Here is a 26,216-nt window from a genome sequence, read left to right on the forward strand (position 1 = left end):
AGTGCTTGGGCCGTAAACTCCCCAAAACAAGGCATAAATTCAATTCTAAGGTGTTAGAAAGCCATCCAACACCACCAAAAGCCTTGGAATAAATCAAAGGACCAACCAAAAATAGTTTAAGGGACTTAAACACATCATTTGTGGGAATTCTAAGAGTTTAAGGCCAAGGCTTGTTCTTGGGCTGTAAACTCCAATATTTTTGGTGTTAGAATGCAAACTAAACACCCCTAAAGCCTTTAGATGAATTTTAGAAGCCCTTATATGCAAGTTTTAGACCTTGAAACACTTTGTATGACCCTATATAAGAGTTCACGGCCATGAGGAGGGTCTCATGGGCCGTAAACTCCATAACACCCCTCAAATGTCCCATAAAACTCATGTAAGGTCTTGGAATAATCCTAGTAATCACATGTGATTTGTTTTAACAACATTTAACACCATTTTCATGAAGATTAAGGAGTTTACGGCCAGGAGCCTATATTAGGCCGTAAACTCCCATAAAATAATCATTTTGATGATTTAAATTCATTTCAAGTGTTCCAATGTATTTTAGATAATCCATTCTAGCAATCCCTATGTCCATTTGAGCCCTTAATCCATCAAAACCACACCCACATGAGTTTACGGCCATAAAATCATGTATGTGTGTGTTTTATGGTTGTAAACTCATTTAAATGTTTACTTATGGAGAGTAAACTCAAGTCCCAAGTCCCTAGTGCCATTACAAGTCCGAAGATGTCACCCGGGTCACTCCAAACGCTCGTTTTGAGGTGTTTAACCTCATTGGAGTGTAATGTTCCATATGATTAGTGAATGTATCTCTAATTGTATATATATGGACATTATTTCATTTTACATAGGGTCATCGCGAGTAATCAAACCCTGAACCAACGTCGAGCATTCAAAACCGACACGTTTCCGAGTCCGGTGAGTTCATACCCCTACCCTTTTTCAATGGTTTTTCAATGTTTTCAGGGGGGGAATACAAGCAAAAGTACAAGTATATCTTGTACTCAATCACATGATTTTAATTATATGGTTTCATAATTGTACACTTTAAGAATTGAAAACCTTTTAAACAAACCGTTTTAGCTTGCAGAGTTGTTTGTTTTAATCCGATTTTCAATTCTTATTATACACTATTATATTGTGTACTTGGTAATTGATTGTTCACATTTAAACTGATAGAATACATAAATCATTGTAATGTCCTTAATAAAACACCTAGGATCGAGTGTAAAGGACCATAATCATTAAATAACACCTAGGTTCGAGTGTAATGTCCTTCATAATACACCTAGGGTCGAGTGTAAAAGGACAGCCATCATTAAATAACACCTAGGCTCGAGTGTAATGTCCTTATTAAAACACCTAGGCTCGAGTGTAAACGATAGGTACGTAGAATATAATCAATTGTAAATACTACTTTCCTAGTCGAAAAGTAAAGAGTAATCTTAATGATTAGAGACACGTCCTTGTAACACTTCCATGGCACGAGATAGTGGAGGACTAACCCTGTAACCAGAATCTCCGTTCGTAGGAGAGCATGGCTTGAGTGTATAGATCTATAAGGGACTGACAATCCCACACCAGGCTGCTAGCTACAGCCGAACCGAATGGTTCAAGGGTGACAAAAGTCATAAATAGGATACTGACCATGGTCCGAGTCATATCCAGTCTAAGTATGGTTAAGGACTCGCAATCTAGATTATTAACGTTTCAGATTCATTTACTAGCTTTATGTACGTAGTAAAGCTAATGTACGTTTAGGGATTAAAGATACACACACACCGTCAGGGAAACATGGGGTTTTCCTGGGGAGAACACTGAACATAACCAGAACCGTAAAGACATATACATAGTCAGGGAAAACATGGGGTTTTCCTGGGAAGGACACCGAACATAGTCAGAAACTAGTAATAGTTCACATACACACAGTCAGGAGAACATGGGGTTCTTCCTGAGTAATAGTAGTACGAAATTAGAGAAGTGTAATAAGTTAAACGATTGAATTACGTTTCACAAGAACAATCATGTTTTAATTAAACATCGTTTACTTTACTTTCGGATTGGGAAACTAACTTTACATAAGAAAATATGGGATTTCTTGGAAAATTACTTTTCAGGAAAACAAAGGAACTTGTACATTTTCAGAAAAACTAAACGCTTATGAACTCACCAACTTTATGCTGATTTTCAAACCGCTTGTATTCTCAGGTCCGAGTTAGACAGGTACCCGAAGATCCTTTTGTGTGAAGACGGAGTTTTCCGAAGACTCATTTTTGTATTGCTCATATATACTATGTATCACTTGTATAACTTATGCTTTTGAAACAAATGTAAATCTTTCATATATGTAATGTAATGGTTGATTTACTTTACTTACTATGTACATTGGATTTGATACTCTACGTGGAGTCAACCCCGGAAATGTTTCCGCCTTCGGTTTTCAGGGTGTGACAGATTGGTATCAGAGCCCTTGTTTATAGTGAATGAAGTATACCAAACCTTATATGGTATAAAACTATAAACATTAAAGGGCCTAAGTGCTCTGAATTAAAAGTATCTTCAAAACTGTAAGTATTTTCAAAAGTATACAAGTATACCGACCCGTCGAAATCCGTAACTACAAGTAGAACAAAACATAAGTAAATGGATGTTGTACGCTGTGGTTAAACCTAGGCAGTTATGTAGTCGTGTCTAGGATCAATATAGCCTGGCCAACTATATTCGTTCGAGACACGGCCAACATGTGCTTGGGAGTGACTGTAGTACGCAGCATGCCTAAAACTTACCTAATATCTCAAACAACGAATCGTCGTTGCAGTGAACCATGAAATACTATGGGAGTATTTCTCGAGCCAATCCTTCGTAGAAAATCCTCGTATATGCGATGTTACTTGAACATTCCTCTAGTGATAAAATGTTTTGTCTTGATAACTCTTTCCTACTTTATCGCTTAGTATGATGCTATATCTGTCTTGATGAGATATCCCCTATTCCATATTCCTTGATTCAATTCAGAGGACTTATGATCCTCTCTTTCCTGATCTTTTTAGATCAAGATGCCTCCGAGAAAGAGACCCAGCTCGAAGAGCAACGACAATCCTCCTCCGCCATCACCTCCTCCTCAGTTTGACCTAGCATCACTCCAGACAGTCATGACAGCTGCAATGCTGGCAGCCATGTCACAAATGAACCCTAGCGGTTCAGGAGGTGGTCCTCAATCCCAAAACCCAGAAGATAGCCAGGGACACCGGAAAGAGGGTTCCTATAAGGATTTCATGAACGCCAAACCCACGTCTTTTGATGGCACTGGAGGTGTCATTTCCCTTACCCGATGGTTCGAGAAGATCGAATCTATCTTTGAAATCTGCGCTTGTTCAGATTCAGACAAGGTGAAGTTTGCCGCCTGCACCTTTCTTGACAAAGCCTTGACTTGGTGGAACGGCCGAGTCAAATCCCTAACCTTACCTGTAGCCAACGCCATGGGTTGGGAAGCCATGAAGGAACTTCTGCTGGCTGAGTACTGCCATCGGGGAGAAATGCAGAAGTTAGAACATGAACTGTGGAACTTGAAGATGAAAGGTTCCGACATTGCTGCTTATACTTCCAGGTTCGACGACTTGGCACTACTTTGTCCGGGAATGGTTACCCCAGAAAGTAAGAAGATAGAGAGATTTATCTGGGGACTGACTCAGCCAACGAAAGGAAATGTCATAGCTGCAAGGCCAGATACGTACGACAGCGCCAAATGTTTAGCACAAATCCTAATCGATCACAGTGATGATCTTGAAGAGGCAGTTACCACTACTGAACCGACGGTAAGGAGTGGCGAGAAAAGAAAACTTGGGAAGAAAGAGAAAAGCCAAACATCACACGAGTCTTCAAAGAGACAGCAAACGGTGGCAATTCACGCTGTCACTTCCTCTGCAACTATTTCTGTTGATGGGTCCTCAACCCGAAAATCTATTAACAGGTATGCTGGAACCCTTCCTAGTTGTGGAAAGTGCAACTATCATCATCTTTCGTCCGGTCCATGAATAGAGGTAATTTGCAACAAATGTGGCATAAAGGGTCACATGGCGAAGAACTGTAAGACGCCAACTCAATCAACGAGTCAAACTTCTGGAGCGGGCATCGATCGGGCCTGCTATGGTTGTGGAGAAGTGGGACATTTCAAGCGAAACTCTCCTAAGACTGTAAAACCTGGAAACATTGGAAGAGTCTTAGCGATAGGACAAGAAGAGACAGCCACCGATCCTACGGTTTCCATAGGTATATTTTCCCTCGTTAAATTTATATGCCTGCGATTCTTTTCGATTCTAGCACCGAAAGAAATTCGTTAACCATCCATTTGAACATTTTCTAAACCCCATCGTTTACGAGTAACTGAAAATGTATGTCTTCAAGATGGTTATCATATGAAAATGAGAACGCTTGCATCATATTCGTAGATTGTTTTCTCAATCCGAGTGATTATTCTTTTCCCTTCGATCTATTGGTGAACTTTTATGAAATGCTTTGATGTCACCCTTAGCATGTAATGACCGAGCCTCATTCATGCTGTCTTTCCTAGATTCGAGAAAGCCATTTGTTCTAATCTTCCTCTGACTTGACTCCCATGATCTTCGTACATTAACTCTTAAAAAGTTTACCCGTGTATCTCTCGTCCAAGTGATCATCGAGACACGAGAAGTCTACGATATTTTCCCGATGCTGTTTCTAAAGAATTCTTGAGAATTCTTTCCGAACGTGTAGTCTAGTCTCGCATCGATCTAATCCCGGGAATTTCCTCGTAACCGAACCTCAGTAAGCACAATGTGTGCAAGTCAGCAATCAGGGCATGATACGATCACTACGAGGAGGTAGTGACGCCCTTCGGTCAAACCATTCTCTTGTTCATGTAGATAAGCAAAGCAGTCATACTCGTAGATCATTTCCAAAGCTAAGACAATAAAGAACTTGTCGACACCGGGAGCACCCATGGAACCTGTCGATCTTTGGGTCCCATCAGCTACGATCACAGACTCACATAAGAGTCCCCCTTAGAACCATTGGACCTTTAGTTACTCTGACCTGTGAAAGTGTACCCACTTGTTGAAGGTTTTACCCTGGAAAGACATAGTACGTCTTGGGAAGTGCGAAACAATTTAACTCGTGAAACCTTAGATCCTTCAAGATCTTCGTTAGGAATCGATTCTATAGCCCTCTCCGAGCTATCTTAAGGACTCAATAGCAACCACCTGGTATTCCGCATCTTTATTCATAAGGCTTGCCGACCTGACGAAACCCTAGTAAATTCCTTTGAGGAAATAAAACTCTAAATTTTCATGTATGAATCAATTGAGATCGTAGATTGAGAGATTAATCATACGTAACCAAGCCACATCCTGACAGTGAGGGTTCGCTAGAATGTTAAGCGGAGACCCGAATGCAGTAAATTCATCCCCATATATCTTTCCACTTCATGATCCGTGTTCGAATCTTTGAATTTCGGGACGAAATTCCCTTTAACGGGGGGATAATGTAACAACCCGAAATTTCCATATCATTTATTGTAACTCCTTCGTAGTACAATTCGCGCAACCGATCGTCGTTCCGATTTCGATTTCCGATCTTCCGTTTAATTAAGTCATTATCTAGTACACATTTAAAATGACTTAATGGGTGTCTTAATACATTTAAAAATCATTTTAACACTCAACTTTAGTGATCGGAATATTTCTAGATATTACCGTATCGGATTACGGTAACTTAATCGGGTACGACCAAAAACCCCGTCTAACGCCGGTATCGGGTAGAATTCTATCGTGTCCAAGTCCCGAACACTATATAAACATGTTTAAGACTCCTTTTGAAGCCTTTGGCCAATTTCTCACTAAAATCTTTCAACCTCTCTCCTCAAGCTAGAATTAAGGTCCAAATCTCAAGTTTAAGGCCTCAAATCTTTAAGGTAACCTCCCTAACATGTTATTCAACACCTTTAGCCTTCAAATTGATGAACTAATTGAGTTTTAGGACCAAGAACATGAGTTTACGGCCAAGGAGCAAGCTTGGGCCGTAAACTCCATTAAATGGGGTTTTAAGCCCTTAAACTCCTTCCTAAACTCAATTGGACTTTAGATATGGCTATGGGACTTCAAGATATGGACCTTAAACAATTAAAACATGAATTTTGTGATGTTTAAAGGAGTTTACAGACAAGGATCATTTTTGGGCCGTAAACTCATATAATTAGGGTTTTCATGCCCTTAAACCCTTCCAAATCACTTCTATAGCTTAGACATGAATTATAGGACCTTGGTTTTAGCATTTGGACACTTGAAACATAACTTTTGAGGGACTTATGTGAGTTTACGGCCAAGGTGAGTGCTTGGGCCGTAAACTCCCCAAAACAAGGCATAAATTCAATTCTAAGGTGTTAGAAAGCCATCCAACACCATCAAAAGCCTTGGAATAAATCAAAGGACCAACCAAAAATAGTTTAAGGGACTTAATGTGACACCCAAATTTTTTTATTTTATTTTATTTTTTTGCAAAAATTTTAAACTTTTAAAACCCCTCTTAAATTAAATTAAAACAACTGAAAGAGTCATAACATAATCCATCAACTTAATAATCATATAAAATAAGTGCGGAAGTAATAATAATAATAAGGTCCCAACAAAATAACTAGTAGCGATGTCCCGATGCTCATGTTAAGCCTTAGCCTCTTTAATATTAACACCTGAAAAGTTATAAGGAAAAACGTAAGCACGAAGCTTAGTGAATTCAAACACAGACATTGTACTAACATTCATATTTACTAGCCCTAATCCATTTTCCAATTATAATTATATGATAAAGGCAAAGAACGAATCAATGTCTATATTACGAGAAGGACTTGTAGGTTTGAACCGCACAGGGAAGATCCCGTATCATTTGGCCCTAATCACCGCACCTCACGAAGAGTATTACGTTGGTGATCTTACCTACCCACCGCACCGGTAAATCCGTATCCTTTGGTGGTGTCCCCATATCCATAATTAGTTACATACAGTGCACATGTACGAATTAAAACAATACTTATATAGCATGCTTTTATAATAAATTCAAATAATCACACACGAGCTAACTAGCAAACACAATCATCAATACAACGGTGTGAGAGAACTCACCTTGAGTGATTATTAAGGATGGCTAACAATCAAATAATGCTACCAAGCTTGAGCAAACTTCAAAACCTCACCTAAGAAGGACTAAAGGTTAGAAAGGAGAAGTAATGAAGCTATGAGTTGAGAAAAGAGTGATCACAGCAAGGTCTCTAAAACAGACCTGCTGTTCAAAACGGATTTACTCCAAAATATAAAACAGAAACATAGCTTTAACTAAATTTTATAGGAAACTATGATTGCTTAGGATTCCACACATATAAAGAAATCATTCTAACTCCAAAAGATGAATTAAATATGAATTTTACAAAATGGTGTATCACTTCTGTCTCCAACAATACAGTCAAGTGATGTTGGCCAATTCTACCCAACTTGTGAGTAGAATTCGTCCAAAAACAAATTAAGAGAATTAAAGGACATACAAGTGAAAGTCTCAGAGTTGGAATTGATTGAAAAGCATCTCTCAAACTCCAGATATAAAATTCACATTGTGGACAATCACAGCACTAGCAAAAGCTGGTGACTGCCCACTGACCTGGAGTGTGGATCCATTCTAACCAATTTATAATTGGAAATAACACCCCATATTATCCAGATCTTAAATTCATAATATAAGGAACATATAGAAACTTGTAATCACTCTGGATCCTTTTCCAAGCCTTAGAAATGATGAAAACAAAATGACATATCAGAACATACCCGGATCAGACCTAACAGCAAAGATGATATTATTTCACATAGATAAAGCCCTTATCAGTGAGGTTGGCCTGCTTAAGAAAGTTATCCAACTCAATTTGTGAACTTTTGGAACTAGTTTGGGGTCCGTTTGAGTTCTAGAGCTTCAGATATGATTTTTACAAAATGACTACAGATCTGATGGAAAACAGAATCGTAGCCACCCGTGATTCCTTTTTGGCTTATCCATCCTTCTCCTTTTGAAACACATTTTAAGATGTGTTCATCATCCCAATTCAGTCCCCATGATAATGGTGGTACTAAAAAGGGTTAGGGATCATTAAGATTTCATTTAACCACAAGGATGTAATAATAATCAACATGAAAATAAACATAAGCACATAAAATCATCATTCTCCCTTTTAGGGTTTCCATGATCTTTTGCCACATGTAATCCCCTAGATCCATCATCCACCATATATGGGGTGAAGATAGGATATTGAGATGATGTATAACACACAATTACAAATAAAATAAGAAGGAGAAGAAGTGAAGATTAAATCATAAAACTAGAACAAGGTTATGAATCAAGTTGTAAGAAAGGATAAGGAGGTTCATACCAATGCAAATCAAGGCTGGAAATGAATAAGAATTAAGCTCCAAACAGTCCCTTGGCTGCTCTTGATCCCAAAGAGAGAGAGAGGGACGATTTTTGAGAGAGAGGGAGGGTTTAGAGTGTTTTCCTTGTGTGTGTTCCAAATGATTCAATTTACATATTAAGTACTATTTACTAGATGGACTTTACAAATAGGCCTATAATCCATGGACTTCAATAAAAGGAGTTTACAAGATGATAAAAAGAGTCCAATAACATAAAAATTAGGCATTGGTTAAATAAATTAACCCAAGGTTACAAGGATAATTAAATTAAAATAACCAAACGTACCGAGAAAAACCGGGGCGTTACAACTCTCCCTCACTAAGAACGGAATTCGTCCTCGACAGCCATCATTAAATAACACCTAGGCTCGAGTGTAATGTCCTTATTAAAACACCTAGGCTCGAGTGTAAAGGACAGGTACGTAGAATATAATCAGTTGTAAATACTACTTTCCTAGTCAAAAAGTAAAGAGTAATCTTAATGATTGGAGACACGTCCTTGTAACACTTCCATGGCACGAGATAGTGGAGGACTAACCCTGTAACCAGAATCTCCGTTCGTAGGAGAGCGTGGCTTGAGTGTATAGATCTATACGGGACTGACAATCCCACACCTGGCTGCTAGCTACAGCCGAACCGAATGGTTCAAGTGTGACAAAAGTCATAAATAGGATACAGACCATGGTCCGAGTCATATCCAGTCTAAGTATGGTTAAGGACTCGCAATCTAGATTATTAACGTTTCAGATTCATTTACTAGCTTTATGTACGTAGTAAAGCTAATGTATGTTTAGGGATTAAAGATACACACACACCGTCAGGGAAACATGGGGTTTTCCTGGGGAGAACACTGAACATAACCAGAACCGTAAAGACATATACACAGTCAGGGAAAACATGGGGTTTTCCTGGGAAGGACACCGAACATAGTCAGAAACTAGTAATAGTTCACATACACACAGTCAGGAGAACATGGGGTTCTTCCTGAGTAATAGTAGTACGAAATTAGAGAAGTGTAATAAGTTAAACGATTGAATTACATTTCACAAGAACAATCATGTTTTAATTAAACATCGTTTACTTTACTTTCGGATTGGGAAACTAACTTTACATAAGAAAATATGGGATTTCTTAGAAAATTACTTTTCAGGAAAACAAAGGAACTTGTACATTTTCAGAAAAACTAAACGCTTATGAACTCACCAGCTTTATGCTGATTTTCAAACCGCTTGTATTCTCAGGTCCGAGTTAGACAGGTACCCGAAGATCCTTTTGTGTGAAGACGGAGTTTTCCGAAGACTCATTTTTGTATTGCTCATATATACTATGTATCACTTGTATAACTTATGCTTTTGAAACAAATGTAAATCTTTCATATATGTAATGTAATGGTTGATTTACTTTACTTACTATGTACATTGGATTTGATACTCTACGTGGAGTCAACCCCGGAAATGTTTCCGCCTTCGGTTTTCGGGGTGTGACAGATGAAAGTGGGTTAGATCTGATCCCACATCGGCTGGGAAGGAGAACTAAGCATTCCTTATAAGGGGTGTGGATACCTTCCCTATCACAATGCGTTTTAAAGCCGTGCGGGCAGCAGATCCCATAAGAACTCTGCAGTTAAGCGTGCTCGGGCAGGAGTAGTACCGGGATGGGTGACCTCCTGGGAAGTCCTCGTGCCGAATGGCCCAAAGCGGACAATATTGTGATACGTGCCAGAGGGGGGTGTTACAAATGGTATCAGAGCTAGGGCACGGGTCGATGTGTTCGACGGGGACGTCGAACCCTATAATGGGGGGTGAAAGTGGGTTAGATCTGATCCCACATCGGCTAGGAAGGAGAACTAAGCATTCCTTATAAGGGGTGTGGATACCTTCCCTATCACAACGCGTTTTAAAGTCGTGCGGGCAGCAGATCACATAAGAACTCTGCAGTTAAGCGTGCTCGGGCGGGAGTAGTACCGGGATGGGTGACCCCCTGGGAAGTCCTCGTGCCGAGTGGCCCAAAGCGGACAATATTGTGATACGTGCCAGAGGGGGGTGGTCCATATATATATATATATATATATATATATATATATATATATATATATATATATATATATATATATATATATATATATATATATATATATATATATATATATATATATATATATATATATATATATATATATATATATATGGGAAAAGTGAATATACCTTAAGGGTATATAAGCTTATGTACCCAAACTCGCTATACTACGTCGTTTTATATCATATAATATATTTTAGTTCTCCAATGTTCTTATAATTTAACTTCTAACTTAATTACTTCCATGATTTTTATAAATTACACATTTATCTTCCTCTTACATAATTTTCATTTTCAACTACAATATATATAGCCTAGTAGGTGGTTGGCAAACATATGTGATGTAAGAGAGATAATAGTGAAATTTCGAAAATTTTGAAAATAAATCAAGCTAATAGTTGAAGTTTAAGAACATTATAATGAATCTATCAAACAAAACGACATATTATGGTGTGTTTGGATACGTAAACTTATATACCCTTAAGGGTATATTCACTTTTCACATATATACATACATACATATATATATATATATATATATATATACACGGTTAAGTTCAAATGAGAACACTATTTAATGTGAGAACATGAGAACACTACTTTATGTTACTATTCTACTATGAATTTAATATGTATAATATTGTAGTAATTATAATATGAATATATATTCAATTTTATATTGCTATTCTACTATAAAAATTGTATGTATGTATGTATGTATATATATATGTGTGTGTGTGTGTGTGTAGTAATTTAGTAAATTCTAATATGAATGTTAAATATGTGATTGTTTATATATTCGGTGATGAATAATATCATAAAGTTGTACATACAAAATTTTAATGTGAATATTATGTTGGATTAGTGTCTAAGTCCATAACTGTTTTGGTATGTACTTGACCCGATTATGAGCATGGTCCTTTTGCGTTGCCTTCACCATAGCAATATGTAGGATGATTTAAGGAGAGAAAGGTTAAAATATGATTTATTAATATATTATGAGAATAATATATTAAAGGAGAAATCATATTGTTTAATTAATATTGGTCAAGAATTAATTAAGAATTAATTTTGTGGTTAAAAGAGATTAATTAAACTTAGGGGACTGAAGTTGTAATTATAAGATAATTATAATTGGGCTATGGATCACCTAATAATATATAGGTTGAACGAATTCTATGGGAAGCCCATTAGAAATCGTCCAAGGGATATGTTTAAGGAGTCCATGGGTTGCTTAGGGCCTAAGCAGTAAGATTAGGGTTTCCTAGTTGTAAACCCTAATAGCCTACATGTATAAAAGGGACCCTTAAGCCCCTAAAACGTGAACAACACTTCCATTAGGGTTTCCAGCCGTTTTTGGTGCCTCTTTTTCTTCTCCTCTTCATCCAAGTTGCATATGGTGTTTGTGACTCCATTAGAGGTACTACACTTGTGGTACTTGCTTTCAAGAGCTAAGGAAATTCAAGGAACTAGTTGTTATTGCTATATAACAACAAAAGGTATGTATTCTAGCTTTATATATGAATTTCGAAAATTATAGTAGCATGCCAGGTTTCTTTTTGTGTTCATAAAGTTGTATAACTAATAGTGAAAACATAGATCCAATACTAGGGTTGCATGCACACATAGGATTGTTTGTATAAGATCCATCAGTGGTATCAGAGCCATTGGTTTTTGTTTTCAATTAGCTTTTATTCAAATTTGTGAACTTGACATATTAGGGTTTATGGCTAATAAACCCTAAAGGCTGGGTAATTTTCGCAATTAGGGTTGCAAAACCCTAGATGGCGATTTTTGCTAGGGTTTCCCAAATCCTTTCCTTAGCCTCCAAGATTTTGAAATCTAGGGTTATCCAACCCTTGGATTTCGAAATTACCTCCTTCCCCAAGGTTAGATCCTAAATTTTAGGGATTTGGATAATCCCATATCTTGTAATTATCTTTTAATTATTAAATATGGTAATTAAAGATCTTGAATTATCCCATCCCTTATTTTCGAGATTTAGAGAGGGATTCAAGGGATTAGGATATCTTAGATGTATAATTGGTAATTATCCTCATGATCTAGATAATCCCTTGTGATTTAATAATTTAAATTAATTGTTTAATTTATGGTAATTATTAAATCAAGAGTTTTAATATTTAAAATTTTAATTTAAATGTCTTAAATTCGAAAATTTTGAGTGAGATTAAAACCTAATTGTTTTGAATAGTTTCAAAACTTGCCCTCAAGTTTTGGAATTTAAATTGTTAATTAAAAGTTAATTTTGAAAGTCTAAATTCCAAAACCCTGATTTGAAAAGTTCAAATTAAACCCTTATGGTTTTATTAAATTAATTAAGTGTATAATTAAAAGAGATTTAATAAATCCATAATGATTTTGGTTAATTAAAAGTATAATTTAAACCACCTAGTATTTTAAAAGTGTAAAATACACTCTTATACTATATATAACATTAAAATTTTAATATTATATATGTATAACTAAAAATTCAGTCTTACCGTTAGTAGGCCTCATTCACGAAGCTAGTCTATAAGGGGTGTTTAAGGAAATTGCCTATAAAATGGCGATTGAATGGGTATCCACTCTTACCCACCGCACTCTTGACTAGTGGAGGGTCGTTAGCCGAACGGGTAGGATAGGACAGAAACCTTCCATTATAAGTATAATGAAGTACAAAGTAACTAAATGCTTTTTCAAATTCCCAAATCATAGTTACTTTAGGCAAAATGTGAAATTGTATGCTAACCCATGGAATTACACTTCGTACCCTTGTCAAACGTTAGTGGAGCGTGTGTGGTTAACCGGCACACTAATTTGGGGATGACATTGGTGGCAAAGGGTGGCTCGATGCTTATCATAGATCAATGGAGCATGTGTGGCTAACCGGCACATTGATTAGGTGATAGTAACATTGGGTGCACCACGTGATTCGTATGGTTATTTACACCTTGTTTGTGATCCTCGGCATCCCAGTCACAAATAGTAGGGCATAATCGAGATTAAACATGCCATTGAAAAGTTCAATGAATCTCAAAAGATCTAGGAGTTTCAATTCATTTAAAACTAAAACTTCTTTTTCATTTTTCATGGTGGAAATTGGTAAATCATCATTTACCTACCTTCAGATATTCTGCAACTAGATTACGGCATCCCTCTTCTAGGTTGTAGAGTATTGTGTTGGATCCTAGCTTGATGTTTCATTTGGGTGTTACATCAAGAATTCTAATCAACATAACTTGAATTTTCTCTCGTTTTGTAGATGTCTGAATCTTACAATGGTCTTCCCAAATCCTTTGGAACAAGCTTTCCAAATAAAGATGACGTTCCGAGATACGATCAAGGAAATGAGAGTCATGCTTCACTTCCTCCACCTCCTCCAATTATTCTCCCTGACCCACAAGTTCAAAGGCTTGAAAAGTTCAAGCTCACTCAAGCCCTTTTGGCAAGTAAACACGAAGATGGGAAACCTGTGTGTGCACACGTCTTAGAGATGAAGTCACACATTGATAGGTTAAGCATGTTGGGTGTCGAGATTTCAAGCGAGTTGGCTGTTGACTGGGTTCTTCAGTCACTTCCTGAATCATATAGTGAGTTCGTTAGAGAGTACTATATGATGGACCACGACGTGACCCTAATTGATCTCACCTATTTGCTTATAGCAGCTTAATCAGCAATGATTTGGCGTGCTGGTCAAGCAAATTTGTCTAGTGAATCAAACTCCCAAACTTCAATGGACACTGGCAACATTGGAAGTCCAGAAAGAACTAAGTCTGTGATTGTCCGATGTGCTGTACCAAAGGAGTCCATCTGCTTTTATTGCCAAGAGAAGGGGCATTGGAGACGAAGCTGCCCTAACTACCTGAAAGATCTAAGAGATGGGAGAGTCAGGACATATGGCTCTACTTCAGATAAAATCCATTATCTAACTCTTTTGAGTTCCTATTCTAGATTCTTAATACATGATGTGATAAGATTACATTTTGATGTTTTGTAGGATCGAAGAAAAGAGAGGAAGCTTGAGAAAGGAAGTGAGCTGAATCTAATCATGAAGAAATGGATTTCGATCGCATTACTTGAAGAATGGATTCTTGAGCTACTACTTGGAGTTAGAATAGATTGTTAAGAAATATGTAATAACATAGTTTTTCAATTGAATTACAATGTAAGGACAAATTTTTTCCGCAATAAAATGAATTTTGATTTTATCTTATTTATTTATCCTTGCGATGGCATGTATGAAAAATTAATGATTGAATGTTTCTATTATTAGCAATAATGGATTTGATTCTTAATTTATTATTTGTGGAAGTGTCAAGAATTTACCAAGTAAGGAGAGTTTCTCATCACCCAAGTTTCAATTTGACAGAAACTTGGAATCATGCAATGTGTATTGTATGATGAATTAAAAACTTTCACATTTGGGAAACTTAGACTTATTCTTTGGCAAAGTGTCAATTAAAGGACAAGGAGATCAAGTACACAAGGTTGTGTGTTGATCAAGTCCACCACAAGAGTGACAAAGATATTCGTCATGATTTACTAAAGCTTAGTAAATATGATTATACTTATAAGATGAAGTATAATTCTGAGTTGATTGAAAAAGTTTCAATGAATAGTAGAACGAATAAAGAAGAATCAAGTAGGTAGAAAGATAAAAGTTTCTCTATTCTAAGAAGAAGGGAGAGTACCTTTTATTGTGTTTTATGATAAGTCTTAAAGATTAAGAACCGTGTCTCAATAGATCCTCTAAGTGAGTCTTAGTGCAATTGCATGTCTAAGAAGAGGAATCAAGTATTGTAGAAATGGTTAACTCAAGAAGTCAATCACACTTCGTTCCAATATCAAGTCTTAAAGTCAAGATTGTGACATTGAGTGAAAAGTTTTAAGTAGGTTTATAACACTCATCAAATATGGAACTTGGAAAAGTTTTCTTATTCTTGTACATTTGAGATTGGTAAGTTGTGATGTCTTGGATAAGACAAAGACCAACTAGGACCAACTTGTGAAGTGTTCTTGTCTTGATAATAACGGCACTGACTCTTGAATATTTGATTGTCAAGAAATGTTTCTTGACAAAGAGAATCATATATGTCAAGAGGTCAGTGGGAGTTTTAATGTTTTGAAAAAGTTTCAAGAACAAATCAAATAAACCTTATCGATCATCACTAGCGCACGAGTTGAGGTTTACAACCTATCGTGTTGACATTATTTTGATTCTGTGCCAATCCAATCGAGTTAATTATGCATGTGAGTTCTATGAACTCTCATTTGAATGCATAAAAAGCAAGGACCTTGATCAATGAAAGTACATTGATAAGAAAGGGTGTGCTGCTTAACTACTTGGAAGACGTGGTGGCCAGCTGTGCTACCATAAGGCAAGAAATCAAGATTAAGAAAGGTCAGTCCATATGAGTTTGAATTTGTCATAAACTTTGGTTTTAACAAATTCACATGGATAGGAACAAATACACCATTTAAATCTAAGTGTCATAAGATTTCCTCCTTCATGAAAATGATTGTGAGGAAATGCTTTCACTGAGAAAGATTTTAAGAAGATAGTGATTGTAAAATTGCATTCTCGAATTCGATCATGGTTACGGTATCCCTTTCCATAATTTGAATTGTGAGGTTTGGCAATTAGTCTTAATTGTTAAGACACACATATGAACTATCTAAGGCAAAGGTGTATAAGTTCAAGAAGCCTTGATAAAAGATTATTAAAGCACTAAGTATTAGAAACATGGACTTAAGAAATTCAATAGTTATTGTCTTTCTGAAAGTTAAGATGTTTATGAATACATGTCGAAGCTAGTGGGAGCATAAGTGTTATGTTTTATAGTAATCATCATGATAGTGGGAGCATAAAAGTTATGATTGTATGATTATTATGGAAAGTATTGCAAGTTAGCAATATTAATTATAGAAAAACAAAGATTCAATTTGCAAAGTTGCATGGGTTGAAAAGTTGCTTTGCTATAATTAAGGGAGAGAATATTATACTCTGTTTTAAAATCTAAAGCTTAGATTAAGAAATTTTAATATTTTCAGTCAAAGGATACATTGTGTGTTCTTAAAACGATTATGATTACAGCATCCCTCTTCATAGTTCGAATTATGAGAACATGACACATAAAATATTATGGCAAAAGATCGGTAAAGTATCATATCTTTATGTAAGACATTATGCATCGTGTCCCATACTCTTTGGGTATAGGATCGATTGCGAATGCTATAGTATTTTACCATTCTAAAATTTTCCAAATGTCTAGCTCATTTAGAGGGAAAAAGGGAGTAGAATTGGTTTTGACTAAAATAATTAAACAACTATCAAAGGACAATCCAAAGTTCGACGAGAATTGGTCGCTTGTGAGTAGTTGGAAGTATAGTATTCGAAAATATGGAAATGTTTCCATATTGGATGGACCATATCGACATCATTACAAATAGAAAAGATTCTATTAAGAATGGGTTGTCATGAGGAAAATATGGAAGCGTGTTCATATTAGGAAGTAAATATTGAAAATCTTTGTCTAGATTAGAAACTTTTATGCAAAAGGATGTTCAAAGGAATGTACTTTGAGTGAGAGACATCATATCTAAGGAATTGTCTTGTAACAATCTCCGATAGAAGACTTTGTAATATAATTGGCAATAATGCAGTGACATTATGAAGGAATCGTTGCATAAAGTGTTAAGATCTAGCATATTCTATAAGTAACGAGAATTTGATATTCTTACACTTATGAAAATGGATTTGGAGTTGTGAAATGAGAATGATTGGAAATGTGTTCAATTGATCTATTTCACAAAGCATGGACCATAGGAAACACGGTGTGCATGCTTAGAGCATATTGATTACTCATTATTCAGATAATGAGTAATCAATATGGTGGATAAATAGAAGGGTTTTATTTACTATCACAAGTTTGGGGCCATATAGGATTAAGTATTGTTGTTATGTTTCAATTTGCATGTTTTGACTTCCAGAATAACTAGGTTATTCAAACATCCACAGTTGGTCATACGTTGGGAGTAGGTATGAATAAAGACTGTCATGAATCTATCTGTAGATTGTCTAAAGTGTTTAGACATTGCACAAGTTTGCTGCAGAGTTCGTGAGTGCTTTGATAAGATTAAAGTATTGGATTAAACCCACACTCACTTGGATCACTTCACGGTTTTATCACGAGTGATTAGTGAGACGATAACATTGTATATTCTTGAAACCGAGACGTGTGAGTTGTTATTTGTTGGTCAGTTACACATTGATAATAAGTAAGCGCACCAGTAACTTGGTGTTATAAAACTTATTGTTGTGTGTGATTCGATCAGTAAATGCAAGCGAGCATTTGAGTCGAAGTTTATCCATTCCTTTTACCCAAAGTGGGATAAAAGCGATATATGTGGGCCTCTCGATGATTTAGTGATGACACCTAAGCACTTGGCCAAGCCGGGACTAAGTTGATGTGTTCAATTATAGTCTGTTATCAATCATCATGAATCGGAAGTCGGGAAATAGTATAGAGAGAATGATTGAAATTCATGTCTTTTGTCTATACGATATCTTGAGAATGGAGGAATATATAATCCCTTATCTAGAGGACACGCTATCTGATAAGATCAGAGTTGATAGCGGCTTTTGAAAGCTACGATTGCTGATCAGGTTCTGAAGTCATACGGAAAATAGTTATTAGACTTATCCAAGTGGGAGACTGTTGGATTAGTGTCTAAGTCCATAACTGTTTTGGTATGTACTTGACCCGATTATGAGCATGATCCTTTTGGGTTGCCTTCACCATAGCAATATGTAGGATGATTTAAGGAGAGAAAGGTTTAAATATGATTTATTAATATATTATGAGAATAATATATTAAAGGAGAAATCATATTGTTTAATTAATATTGGTCAAGAATTAATTAAGAATTAATTTTGTGGTTAAAAGAGATTAATTAAACTTAGGGGACTGAAGTTGTAATTTTAAGATAATTATAATTGGGCTATGGATCACCTAATAATATATAGGTTGAACGAATACTATGGGAAGCCCATTAGAAATCGTCCAAGGGATATGTTTAAGGAGTCCATGGGCTGCTTAGGGCCTAAGCAGTCAGATTAGGGTTTCCTAGTTGTAAACCCTAATAGCCTACATGTATAAAAGGGACCCTTAAGCCCCAGAAACATGAACAACACTTCCATTAGGGTTTCCAGCCATTTTTGGTGCCTCTTTTTCTTCTCCTCTTCATCCAAGTTGCATATGGTGTTTGTGATTCCATTAGAGGTACTACACTTGTGGTACTTGCTTTCAAGAGCTAAGGAAATTCAAGGAACTAGTTGTTATTGCTATATAACAACAAAAGGTATGTATTCTAGCTTTATATATGAATTTCGAAAATTATAGTAGCATGCCAGGTTTCTTTTTGTGTTCATAAAGTTGTATAACTAATAGTGAAAACATAGATCCAATACTAGGGTTGCATGCACACATAGGATTGTTTGTATAAGACCCATCATATTAATGTGTGATTGTTTGTATATTTATTGATGAATAATGACATATTGTTGTATATATAAAATTCATAGTAGAATAGTAACATAAAATAGTGTTCTCACATTCTTATGTTAAATAGTGCTCTCATTTGAACTTATCCCTATCTTTATTATCTTATAAAAGAAATCTTACTATTTCTACAAAATAGATTGAATATAATAATATTATTTTTTTAAGACGTTCAAATCATTAAGCTAATAGTACAAGTAGTCATCTATAAAATAATATTAAATTTTAACCTGTGTTTTGAATCCTTATATTTCTCAACAAATTCTATCTCCTTCCCTGAATTTTGGATAATTCAAAATTTGAAACCATCAGAAAATACATGTTGATTCAAATATCCCTCCTGTAGATGGCTCTTTCTTAACAGGTTTTTATTTTAATCCTTACTTGTAATTGATTTCATTATTTTTAACTTTTTGTATTTTTATCTTATAAATATATTGGGTGAAGGCTTTATTATATCAGGTTTGTTCCTAAAAAGGTTTTTATTATGTTTCCTTAATGTGTTGGCTTTGCAGGTTCAAAGAACTCAACAAAGAGGGCCAGTTAGAGCATTGTATTATCATTAGTTTGTATATTTTGGCATCTTACTTTTGCAATAAAGAACGGTTAAACAAAAGATTTGACATGATTAAGGTAGTTTGTATATTTATCATCTTGTTTAGTCTAAAAATGAAACCTTTTTCATCATTGGTCCTTATTATATCAAGTTTCATCACATGGACTTCCTGATTACAATGACTATTGTCCTTATTATAAGGTTCTATATAGATTTTGTTTAATATTTTAAGGTTTCGAGAACCTAAATCAATATGAATCCTTGAATTACATACCATCGTTGAAAATGTTTTAATTTGTGATCAAACTTGGTTTAAAATCACAATGAACAAGTTGACACCTGAGTATGTTGGCCTTCTCAAAGGCCTATTTATCGACTTTTGAATCACAACACCTGATATTCTAAATGTTTATTTTTATAAACTATTATTTATATATTTTAGCATTTTACTTAGTAGGACATTAAATTAATAAAAGAATTAAGGAAAACGAAAAAAAAGAGGACGATAAACAGTACAAGTGGTTTGGGTATGTATAAATGGAAGTAATAACCATTTAGGGGGTGTTTAGCAAAAAAGCTTATTGCTTATTAGTTTATTAGCTTATAAGTTAATAAGTAAGTGTATGGTAACTTATGAAAAAATGATGTATTAGAGGTTCCCCACGGAAATAAATTATTTTAATCCAAACACTTTTTTAATTTATAGTGATGTAGAACCTAATAAGTTGTTTTAAAAAAGCTTAGCCAAACACTCCCTTAATATGGTATGATAATGCTCTTGAAAAATAGATGTCATTTAATATTCATTTCTCGAAGTGAACACAAAATGGTTTTAACTCTAAAGAGATCAAATTATTCGCCGTCCGCCGCTTGGCGCGGGTAGACGGCTAGTGTATATATATATATATATATATATATATATATATATATATATATATATATATATATATATATATATAATAAACAAAATCTTATCTTTTCTAAAATTAGATGGAATATAATAATATTATTTTTTAAGACGTTCAAATCATTAAGCTAATAGTACAAGTAACCATCAATAAAATAATATTTAATTTAAAATATGTTTAACCTGAATATACAATCAACTAATGCATATCTTTCTTTATTTAACAAACTATTACCCAACCTATTTGATTTTGGATAGAATCTTGATTTTCATTTAAATTTCCATTCTATAGGGCTAATTTGTAGTTTGAAACACATCAAACGCCGAAGAATCATTGCGATCGTTGATTTCCCAAAACTGAATATATGGATGCTCTCAAACACGTTTTTAATGATTATTTCTTTAATGTGATTCACTCCTATGAATTTTTTCTCCTAATACATCTTCATCGCACCTACGATCCAACGATTCACATTTTGAATCAGAACCCTAATTTCAGTTTCTCTCTTCAAATTAACCATAGAACATGACTCAAGCATTCACTTCCCTTACCACGTACTTATCACTCTCTTTACCCCTCCATCTCCATCTCTGTCTATGTACACACGCTCCAGGAAACACACGTATGCCCCCTAAAACCACCGAATGATTTAAAAAACCCTATATTTGGCGTATCCTTCCTTCTTCAACCACATAGAACCTCTTCCCTATTCCGCCTTCCATGGGAAGCACTAGCAAGGTGGTTATAGAAGCAAAATACAAAATAGATATAGAGATGACAGTTTGTGCTAAATTCATTATTTGAGGCAGAGATGAAGAAACTGTCCTTGATACTTGGATGGTATGTTAAGATACGGAAGAAGAAACTTCTAAAAAACCTAGAAATCAATGGTGGAACGCGGATTAACATGTTGGTGAAATAGATGATAGTTTCTTCTCCGATGTCACACCGGAAATCCGTTCTAACTTCTACATTTCTCACAATCTTTGCATAAATTGCTCTGTTCCTACTGCTTCTTCATGGGTATTTTTTTTCTTTTGGATTTAGGGTTTATGGTGTGGCGAATGATTCGTTAGAGTTACTGGAAGCGGTGAAATCAGAGCAATTTCGATTGACCATGCTACGCAAATTCGCTCAATCATGGTTCAGTTTCTAAAAAGTGAGCTCTTTTTATTGTTTCTTCCCCACTTCTCCCTCTTATCTTCTATGAAAATTCTGCTTTTGTTCTTGAGATTAAATTTTTAAAGAACTTGTGAATTTTGTTATTTTTTGTATATCTAGCTAACATTGTATGTTTGAACCTGATTGAACAATACTTTGGAAAGTTTGTACTTTTTCTGGCATAAGATTGTAGTTCTTGAAGAGGTGTTTTGACCATCTTTATGTCATGAAGCCTGCCCTACAATACATTAAAGGGTTTTCAGTGTTGTATGATTTTTTACTTGTTTTTAGTGTATTGGATTTTTGGTCTGTTTTATATTGACTTTGTTTTATTTTACTTTGATTTTAGGTTTTTGGTTAAATTTGGTAAATACACGATTTAGGCGAATCTTGACTCAAACGCTGGCTATAGTAACTAATTGTAAAGGTTGACACGTATTTTGAGCATATAATACATGGACTATATTGTTGGATTTGTATATCTTTTTTACTTTCACAGATTGTTTACAACTGGTAAAAACTTCGGGACCTCTTAACAACATGTATCCTACGATATGATTTCTTAGTTAGGCGTTTAATTTCAATAGTTCTTTTATTATGTTTGAGTTTTTGATCAACAAAAGAAAGAATGATGAAGAGTATCTTGTATTAATATGATTTCATATTTTTGATGGCCTTTGAATTAGCCCGTGTCTTTGCTTTCTTTTTCTCACCAGTTTTGTTCTACAGTTGGGTAATTGACTCGTATAATGGTAAATATATTGACACCCTTCTGCTTTTCATTATTAAAACAACTTTTGTTGTGCATTAACTTGTATATGAATTTTCCAGAAATACCCATATATATTTTAAGATTTCTGGTAATTTCTCTTTGCTTGCAAGTTGTTCTAATAATCATGTTACATTGTGTGTGCAAGGAGCATGCAAAATTTATTGCATAAAAAGAACAACTTGTTGGTTATTCTAATTTTAGATGTTAAGTTTGTCCGTTGATGTTTGATTTTAAAGGTTTTGTTGTGCCACCATGGATTGCACAACCCGAAAGTCAAGACTTGACTTAAAGCACATGGATACATAGCCCCACAATATGTGCTGACAATTTTGACTTTTTATTTTTTTCACTCTTTTTCTCGAATTGTTGTTAACAACTTTGGTACTCACTATGTGAGGCATTTGACCTCAAATCATTAAATTTTATACAAAAGGTTAAAATTGTCACTTAGTGATATTCAGAACTTTCAATTGATCAGAAAAAGAAACAACTCGAAAACCTTGTATGTTTGTGTCACAAAATTTGTTTAACCCATATTTTTTCCCTTTTATAGTGTGTTTTGGCTTTTTAATGTGCTTTCTAAGTTCTAATTAACTGCCTCAGATACACTTAAGTTCATCATTTGTTCTTACTTATTTAGTTTTTTAACATTTTCATTGTTCTATTGTTTAGCACTTGCTTCTTTTGATTGCAACATCCATTAGATGAAGAAATCATGTAATGCAGTAGAACAATAGCTTTATTGAAATATCAAAATCCAAATGGAGCTTTCAAACAAACTAAAATTATTGTCATTTCTTCTGGTTTACTAGATCATGTTGTTTGTAGCTGATACTAGAAATTGTTAATCAAGTTGAAGTTTCTTTTTTTTTCATTAGAGTATATAGAAACATAGGTTTTTGTGTTAGGTAAGGTAGGAAATCATATTAGTATTGGATAACAAAGTCTTTTTATGTACACTTTGTTTGAGTTGATTAGGAACCATCTAAAACTTTAATCTTTTCACATGTTCTTTCGTTAAATTTGAATTACGAAATACTGTGTTTTTTTTGTTTGTTTTTCTTTCCACATGGTTGTACACACTAGTACAAAAATGACATACGGACACCCCATAAAAGTGTAACCATATGCATCTAGTGACATTTTATTTTTTCATTGAAAGTGTGACGGAAGGTGACGTCATCATATGGGTTAGGGATGAGAATTTGGCTCGAAAACCCGAACCGAACCGAAAATCGAACCGAACCGAACCGAATTAGACCCGAATAAGCATATTATTTCGGTTTTCGGGTATCTATATAAGGCTTATTTGGTTTTCGGGTTATTCGGTCCGGGTTACCTGAATAAGGGCTTATTCGGTCCAAAAGGACTGAACCGAATATGAAAATTCACATTTTTTTCCTTGCACGATTGCTTATTCGGTCTTGTGTTCTATCGATCGTTACCCAAAATACCCATATAATACACCATAAAAAATCAACGAAATCGATATCCGATCATCCGGTAGCGTATCACACTAAATCGACAGTAGCGTGTTACACCAAATCGACGACATTACTCTTTGATCGATCATCACTAGTTCAAAGTTCAAAGTCCATTAACGATAAGAAAAAAATCGGCCTTTGCATTTGGAAAAAAAATTGTCTCCTCATCCAAGTTTTCTAGTTTCTATTGTGATCAAACTCCATTCAAGTCATGGAAAACTGGGTTCCAAATCAAGAAACTCAAGTAAGTATTTGTATCTTAATCTACTACTCAATCTTTCAATGTGTTAGTTGTAAATGTAATTTGGGTTATTTGGGTTATTCGGCTCCTTAATCATCTTGTACATGTTATTTGGGCTATTTGGGTCGAAACCGAACCGAACCAAATAATACTCGAACCGAACCGAACCCGTATTGCTTATTTGGTTCGGTTTTCGGTTCATACAATTACCCTTATTCGGTCTTCGGTTTATTCGGGTTCGGGTCGGTTCGGCTTGGTTCTGACCTGAATAACATCCCTAGTATGAGTCTTATGGTCACTTTAAAATGTAGTCTCTGTATGATATGAAAAAATGCGGTCGTATTATAAAAGTGTGGCTATTGGGTAAGGAATTTTGTTGCTAAAATCAATCAATTTATCCAATATTGTGGCATTAAACCGTCAGTAGACACATTTATTTAGTAATTACAGTGACTGTATATCACCAATTAGCGACATACACGTTGATTCAATGTGGCGTATTGCTAATAAATTGTCACACAATTCAAATTTTATTAAGATGATTGGGTATCTTTTGCAGATATGCAATTACGGTGAATATGCCATGTTCACTAAATGGCCACATGTAATTAATTTCATAAGTATCGATTTGATTATAATTAGTCACAAAAAAATAAATCTATTTTTGTGACTATTGCCTATCATATAAAGACACAATTAAGTGAAACATGATAATAAGTATTATACAGACTTACATTTTATTAAAATTAGAGTTTTAATATTAGCTTATGACCATAATTGTATTACTTATCATGACCGATGTTACCATTTAGACATAAAAAAAGTTGTAACTATGACTATTTTATATCATTTTAACACAAAAAATCAATTAAGAAAATAATTGTAATTGATATATAGGCACAATATTGGTTGTAATTGTGACCTAGATTCAAATTATTACGACAAAAATTGCTTATTAATATAACCTATTTAATCATTTAGACATGCAAACATTTTTTAATGTGACTATTGTTTATACTACAATTATAGACACGTATTTAATTTGTAGCTATTAGTGGCCTGTCAACACGTACAATTTCGATAAACATGACTATTGTCTTCCATATTTCAGACACATTAAAACAATAAAAATGAAAGTAACCATAAATCGAGAATATGAAACCATAAAAAGAAATAGATATTATTAACGATTGAAGTTCAAATCAATACATAAGACCCCTAATTAAATTAGCAAAAAAATCATGTATTAATAAAAAGTCTAAATATAAGGTAAAGAAATCAAAAACATCTTAAACCAAAAAATAGATATAACTACGCTTTCATCTTGTTGGTACTATTGATTGTCTTCTTGAGAAGGCTATCGTTCGATATAAAAGTTGCTAAAGTTGTGTGATATTTTGGCTATGGAAAAAAGTTTTATATGAGAATAACACGACTTATTTCGTGCTAACAATAAAGTGATTACCCATCAAGGTTAGCAAGCATAATAAAATAAGGAATAAATAATATATAAAATGAACTTTAAAGATTAATCTAGTGAATGAAAAACATGATAAATCAGCTGGTTCTCTACGGTTAGTATGCATACAATGATAAATGTAACTTCTTTGTTGTTTGCGTAATCCACAATCTGAATTACGTAAAAATTTGATGAATATGAATATTGTGAAAAGTGTTTGCTGGAATCAAGGTAAAATTATCAATGAGTATCATTCATGGACTTTTTTCAACCCATAAAAGAAATTACCGTTATATTAACACCATATCACTCCAGACATAGAAAAATGATTACCATTCAGCTAATTTATCCATACATGACTTAATAGGAAAATATAATAGATAAGTCAAATATAAATTACTTGAAATTTTGCACAATGAAGATTAGCTAGTGAGAAGAAAACAGTTTTCAGGCAAGCATAACTGAAGTCCAAAAACAACAAGTCCTGCATAAGTTGTAATGGAAGAATT

The sequence above is a fragment of the Lactuca saligna genome, chromosome 9 (genome assembly GCF_052625555.1).
Source record: "Lactuca saligna cultivar CGN05327 chromosome 9, ASM5262555v1, whole genome shotgun sequence".
In the NCBI taxonomy this organism is placed as follows: Eukaryota; Viridiplantae; Streptophyta; class Magnoliopsida; order Asterales; family Asteraceae; genus Lactuca; species Lactuca saligna.